We start from the raw sequence: 7334 nt of genomic DNA on the forward strand, positions 1-7334 counted from the left end.
CTGAATTGTGCCAAAGATTCAGCATATCTCAAGAAGTCGGGCAGAGACTTCCATCGCGTACCCTAAACATTAATAGACTCGTTTCCTTAGATAAACTGTACATTAGAAAACTGTAGTCTTCAGTCCCAACAAGGAGCGACAAGTACGGGCCACGGTTGCGATCATGGGCACATCTGTTTGTCAAGCCTCGTCTAAATAACATGAGGAATCGTCACCCATCGAAACATGGCCACACTGCGGTCGTGGTAGAAACTTGAAGATTATAATGGCACATGGTCACTGGGTTTGGTTCAGCCAAATAACGTTTTACTCAGCTGTTTTCACAGTGTCATTCTTACAACTGAAAGATTCCAAAGGAATAAGATACGAGTTAACAAGTCTTCGAGCAAACACAGGCATCAGATCGGGGAGAGGAGACGTCGTAATAGTGAATTGAACCCCGATGGGAAAGGACGGAATATTGCGTTTACATATATATCTATATCTACATAAAATAAAAACAAAGAAGTGCTTCTCGATCAAACTGATAATAAGGGCATTATCCTGTCATTATTAACATCGAAACACGAGAAGACAACTGAAGGGTTTTTTTCCCAGCAAATGATGGAGTGGTCTCCCCTTGTCATGGTACTTTTCCTCGTTGATATTTCATCTCTAACTCAACAGTCTTTCTCAAAAGGTGTCTTGGTCATTCTTGATTGACGCCCTCTTTCGTCTTATCATTTTCTTCTTTTTCCGACGACCTTTTCTCCTTGGTTGGCTCTTTATTGTCAACAATCTCTGCGCTTCCTTCCGGTTTCACAGCTTTCTGATTGGTCGATTTATCCACGTTTGGTATCGTTTCTCGCTGTGATTGGATAGATCTGTCAAGAGAGTTCAACCGAGACCTTTTCCCGAACTTCTTTTCTCTACCCTTTAGGTATTCGGCCTTAATTTTCTCCAGTCGGGCGAGCTGTTGATCACGTTGTCTTGCCAGAGTTCTCTCCCTTTGTTCGAGTTGCTCTCGTTTCCTGTTCAAGTCCATCTGTTCGATCTCGTTCTCCCGTTCAAGCATTTGCTGCTGGCGTCGCTTCCGCTCCTCCCAGGAGTCCCTGCGAATGATCAGTAATCAGCTGCATCACTCAACCCACTGGTTTCAGTACATTAAGCATTAAGTCAAAACCTCGGTATATCATTTTTTTATTCTATTTTTTTTAGGGGGGGGGGGGGGAGTTGTTTGTTGGTTAACGCCACACTCAGCAATATTCCAGCTATATGACGGCGGTCTGTAAATAATCGAGTCTGGACCAGACAATCCAGTGATTGACATCATGAGCATCGATCCACTCAATTGGCATACCGTGGCATGCATCAACCAAGTCTGTGAGCCTGACCACCCGATCCTGTTAGTCGCCTCTTATGACAAGCATAGTCGCATTTTACGGCATTCATGGGTTGCTGAAGACCTGTTCTAACCCGGATCTTCATGGGTGGGTATATCATTTGCTCAGTGCGCCAGTATAAGGGAGGTAACTCTATGTCAGAATATGAATGATCTGAGGGCTTAAATAATGAATGAGTGAGTGAGTGAGTTGGGCTTAACGCCGCTTTTAACAGTATTCCAGTTATATCGCGGCGTGTCAGCTTAATATATGGGGGAGGAAAGCCCGAACTGATGGAGGTCTCAGACGTTTACCACTTCGGTGAAACCCACGAGCACGGGTGTGATGCTGACAAACATAGAAACATAATCGGGGCGAACCGGGCTTCGAACCCACAATCATACGTTTCTGGCGTGCCCAAGGGACGCAACTCTGCACAGCGAATCGCGAAAAGGCCTTGCTGTGGCCATAGTTCGCCCTGAAACAATATGAAAATATATCAAATTTGTCTTGAAAATATGAATATTATCGAATGAATAAATACCATAATGTTATCAGTATTCCAACACTGACTTGAATCCACTCACCTGATTCTCCTCTCGGTGTCAGCCACGTGTTGATGTCGTTTTCTCCTCCATCCTGAAAGAGAGCAGGCTCTCCCGCCTCTTCAATCTCGAAACAAGGCTCTCACTCCGGTTATACATGTCCAGCCTCGCTCTGAGAATGGAGTTTCGGCGCTGTTCATCCCGTTCAGTCAGATCACTGTCGGACTGGGCCTCGCGAGATCTCCGCCTGTTGGCGTCTTGTTCCAGTTTTCTGGAATGTTGAAGGACTTACTTACAAAATGGAGTCTGCTTCTATCCCTGTGTTGTTGCAGTGGACGCCCCAGGATCGTGGTTGTTTAGTGTGGGTGAATGCGTATTATTTTACGCCGCTTTCAGCAATATTCCAGCAATATCACGGTGGGGGACACCAGAAATGGGCTTCACACACTGTACCCATGTGGGGAATCGAACCTTGGTCTTCGTCGTGACGTGACACTTTAACCACTAGGCTCCCCTACCGCTATGACCTCACACTTGAGGAAAATTCACGGAATACGACCTATCACCGTTTTGGCTTTTAATTGAATATATTTTTACATATCTCTTCAGCAGTCGGGCGGTTGGGCAGCCTAGTGGTTAAAGCGTTCGCTCTTCACTCTGAAGACCCGGGTTCGATTCCCGACATGGGTACAATGTGTGAAGCCCATTTCTGGTGTCCCCCGCCGTGATATTGCTGGAATATTGCTAAAAGCGGCGTAAAATCCAACTCAATCACTCCGACGGCGTCTATAGTTTATTATGCTACCAAAATACACCCACTCGTTTGCCTGTACCAGCCTTGATTATATACTGATCGGTTTGATATGGCTGAAACTATGCTGGGCATAAAACAACATTCATTTGCATCTTTACGATTTTAAGTCTGCCCCCTCAATCTCCACAGAAATACGAATACGTACTTCTGTTTGTTGTTTTACGCCGCACTCAGCAATATTTCAGCTATATGACGGCGGTCGGTAAATAATTGAGTCTTGACCAGACAATCCAGTGATTGACATTATGAACATTCATCCACGTAAATGGGACGCGGTGACTTGCATCAACCAAGTCAGCGAACCTGACCACCCGATCCCGTTAGTCGCCTATAACCACAAGCATAGTCGCGTTTTACGGCAAGCATGGGTTGCTGAAGACGGGAAAATCTTCCCGGGACTACATCACTGGCTATTTAAGCTCTACTGCCCAATCTCTTCAGTTTAAAGTCTACTCCGACTAACCTGTGTCTCTTAAGGTTGAAGTCTGTGACGCTCCTGTGGCGGAGGTACTCCCGGTACTCGTTGAACTCCTTCACAGAGCACGTGATCTTGGAGTCCTTGGTGATGAGTCCGTTGCCAAGCAGGATGCGTTTGGTGGGGGGTTTCTGAAAGTGGTGCTTGAGGAAGGGGTCTTGCAGGGAGTCGTACTCAGCAGGGGTGGCGTTTCCCAGGGGGTCCGTCAGGTCGAAGTCGTATCTGAAATGTGGAAGGTTCCAGAAGCTAACTAACAGACTGACGAACTCGGAGGCTCGGGGGCTGGAAAGCCCAGAGACTCTAGGCTCAAAACAAATTCGAGTCGACTTCAAACTACTAAGTGCTCAAATTAAAAAAACCATTGTCGTTTGGAGATCTAGACCATGTCCACAACTTACAGGCCACATATATCATCTCACCGAGGCAAGGGAGTTAACTGACTTTAAAAGTCCAGTTTCCACCCTTGCCGAACTAGGCTGGAATTCCTTGGCTCGATCGTAGCGCCACCAGTGGCTATTACGAGTTATGTCCTTTCTAAGCCTCTCCTGTGGACCAATCAGATTCCACCTCTCGTATCACTTGCATTTGCTTCAAACAAAACGGCGGCGCCAAATCAAGACCATCTGATCGATTATCAAGGTCTATAATGTGATAAAACGGGTCTCACATCGCGAAATGCATCTTGATTAAAAACATGTAAAGATTGGAAAATATCTGTTGACAACGAGTTGGCGGTGCACATGCTTTGCAAATCCTGCAATCGATAAAAATCTGCACGACACTTTACGAACCGGATTTCGATTTCGTTGCGTGATTTTGATTGGACTATGCATAGACTCGTTAGTCCAGCCAAAATATAACTCCATAATACCAGCCTAGTTCGGCAAGGGTGGAAACTGGACTTTTATAGTCAGTTAACTCCCTTGCCTCGGGAAGATGCCGCCTACTTATTCACACCAATTTTTTTATCGACAACTTTTTACAAGCAGAGTTGTACTCAATCCTCCTCCCATTGGTCAACATCTACATACTGTGTTTCTGGGGGGAGACTCTGAATCAGTGCAGTTGATGACATGGGACAATGGGGCACGAAGCTTCGAGGTGCTGACTCTATTCTCATCCATCACGATGGTCAAATCACCCGTGCGTCCGGGTGTCTTTACAGAGTCTGACCTGAGTGTCTTAGACCCGTGAAGATTCCGGGGTAGAATAGGTCTGCTTTTGTTTGCTTGTTGCTTAACGCCGCACTCAGTAATATTCCAGCTATGTCACCGCGGTCTGTAAGTAATCGAGTCTGGACCAGACAAACAAGTGATTGAAATCATGAGCATCGATCCACGCAATTGGGATACGATGACCTGCATCAGCGAGCCTGACCACCCGATGCCGTTAGTCGCCTCTTACGACAAGCATAGTCGCCTCTTACGGCAAGCATAGTCGCCTCTTACGGCAAGCATAGTCGCCTCTTACGGCAAGCATAGTCGCCTCTTACGGCAAGCATAGTCGCCTCTTACGACAAGCATAGTCGCCTCTTACGGCAAGCATAGTCGCCTCTTACGACAAGCATAGTCGCCTCTTACGGCAAGCATAGTCGCCTCTTACGACAAGCATAGTCGCCTCTTACGGCAAGCATAGTCGCCTCTTACGACAAGCATAGTCGCCTCTTACGACAAGCATAGTCGCCTCTTACGACAAGCATGGGTTGCTGAAGACGGATCTTCTAATTGACAAAGTGACCCGTTAAGATCCGGGGTAGAATAGGTCTTCAGCAACCCATGCTTGACGTAAAAGGCCATTATGCTTGTCGTAAGAGGCAACTAAAGGGATTGGGTGGTCAGGCTCGCTGACTTGGTTGATGCATGTCATCGTATCCCAACTGTGTGGATCGATGCTCATGATGTCAATCACTGGATTGTCTGGTCCAGACTCGATTGTTTACAGACCTCCGTCATATAGCTGGAATATTGCTGAGTGCGGCGTTAAACAACAAACCAACCAACCAACCCGACTGTATTTTAATATCAAATTTAGACAGAAAATTTTCTTTAAACTCCGAGAGCAATCATTTTTGCGTTTACGTTTCTGTAAAACGAAAAATAGGCTATGCCTGCTAAGGGATTGGTGTTTCCTGGTTGGTTGACAATAGAATGGGACGGTGTGCACACTTTGAGTGAATCCGCAACGCGTATTTATTGACGTCAATTCTTTAAAAAAAAGACAACTATCTCATTAATGCTGTTGCCTCACGTCATAGTTATGTACAATTTATCAACGAAGCTGTTGTCCTTTATATATAGATATAACAAACATTGAAGATTGTTATATGGAAATCCAAAGGCTAATTCCAAAGGTAAACGAAAATATCATATATAAAAAAATAAGCGGAAATAAGTAGCGATGACGTTGCGGGACGTGGCAAACATGTCGCAAGTGTGTCATAATAATTAATAATTGTTTAGATTTAAGGGGTTTCACATTGTACGACGATCTTTTCATTCGGTTTAATAATACAAATACAACCGCAATATATAAGTTGTAAACAATTTCTCCCAATATCGATTGTCATATCTCTCCAACTATTGGAAGCGATCGTTCGGCCATCGTGTTTATCTACGTTGCCCAGCTACATCTACGGAGAACAACTCACTAGACACGTCCCTCTCAATAATAACGTCGTCCAATTTACGACGTCAAGTTGCGAGCTCACTTTCGAATCTCCTGAAATGAAGTGAGAGAGAGAATTTGGTTTTACGCCGCTTTTAGCAATATTCCAGCAATATCACCCATGTGGGGAATCGAACCCGGGTCTTCGGCGTGACGAGCGAACGCTTTAACCACTAGGCTACCCGACCGCCCCTCCGAAATGAAGCCATGACAGAACAGTGTTTCATCGTGAAATATACCGCGTTTCGTTGCGATTTATCGCTACGCGTTCGGTACCAAATTCAATTAATCGCGGTTAAATCTACTGGTATCCTAGCTCTACTTCTGGTGTAGGGTGGTCGGGTAGTCTAGTGGTTAAAGCGTTCGCTCGTTCCGCCGAAGACCCGGGTTCGATTCCCGACATAGGTACAATGTGTGAAGCCCATTTTTGGTGTCCCTCGCCGTGATATTGCTGGAATATTGCTAAAAGCGGCGTAAAACCATACTCACTCACTCACTTCTGGTGTCCCCCGCCGTGATATTGCTGGAATATTGCTAAAAGCGGCGTAAAACCAAACTCACACTCCTAGCTCTACATTGAAAACCCAGTATTTTTATCTCCTAACTACGGTGGCCCATAAGGGACATGGAGTCTGTTTTTCAATATTTTGATGTTTCACTTACTTTTATCGTAACCTTTAGCAAATTAACACAATTTTTCATACAAATATGTTATAAATCATGTATAAAAACCGTAACATGGAAAATGTACTTTCAAGTAGCTTTTGAGTCGCTGAAATGTGAAGCGAAAATGTCAAAAACTAAAATGGAAATGTCAAAAACCAAAACGAAAAGGTCAAAAACTAAAATGAAAGTGTCAAAAACAAAAACACAGAAAACTATTATCACCGCGGTGGAAATAGTTTTCTGTATTTTCATTTTAGTTTTTGACATTTTCATTTTAGTTTTTGACATTTTCATTTTAGTTTTTGACATTTTCGTTTTTGTTTTTGACATTTTCATTTTAGTTTTTGACATTTTCACTTTTCAGCGATTCAATATCTTCTTTACACATGATTTATCACATATATGTAAGACAAATAGTGCTGATTTGCAAAAGGTAACGATAAAAGTAAGTGAAATATCAAAATATGGAAAAACAGACTCCATGTCCCTTATGGGCCACCGTACCTAACTGTAGTGATATCTCCAAGAAGAGAAGCATGAGACTGATGACGTACTTCTGCCGGTTGATGTACTTTGGTTGGCCGATCTCCGTGGTGAACAGCGTGTACGACCCCCGGGGACTGGGGGCCACGGGCAGCTTGGAGTCAAGGGACAGGGTGGACCAGTAGGGCAGGCTGTCCCCCAGGGGGAGGAGGGACCTGCTGAACACCTTCTGGCGGCGGGGGGCGGCGAGGCGGTCCATCGGTGAGATGCCGGCCTGGAATGGTGATGGCCATAATGACGTCACAAGATGGAGAGTATTATGTTGG

At 44.9% G+C, this 7334-nt stretch overlaps 1 pseudogene; it reads right to left on the reverse strand.

The window, feature by feature from the left end:
* Positions 1 to 688: 688 nt before the first annotated feature.
* The window catches only part of LOC139457920 (uncharacterized), an 8221-nt pseudogene continuing 1575 nt past the window's right edge, over positions 689 to 7334 (reverse strand).

Source organism: Haliotis cracherodii, unplaced genomic scaffold (assembly GCF_022045235.1).
Source record: "Haliotis cracherodii isolate W230 unplaced genomic scaffold, xgHalCrac1.p SCAF_12, whole genome shotgun sequence".
Classification (NCBI taxonomy): domain Eukaryota; kingdom Metazoa; phylum Mollusca; class Gastropoda; order Lepetellida; family Haliotidae; genus Haliotis; species Haliotis cracherodii.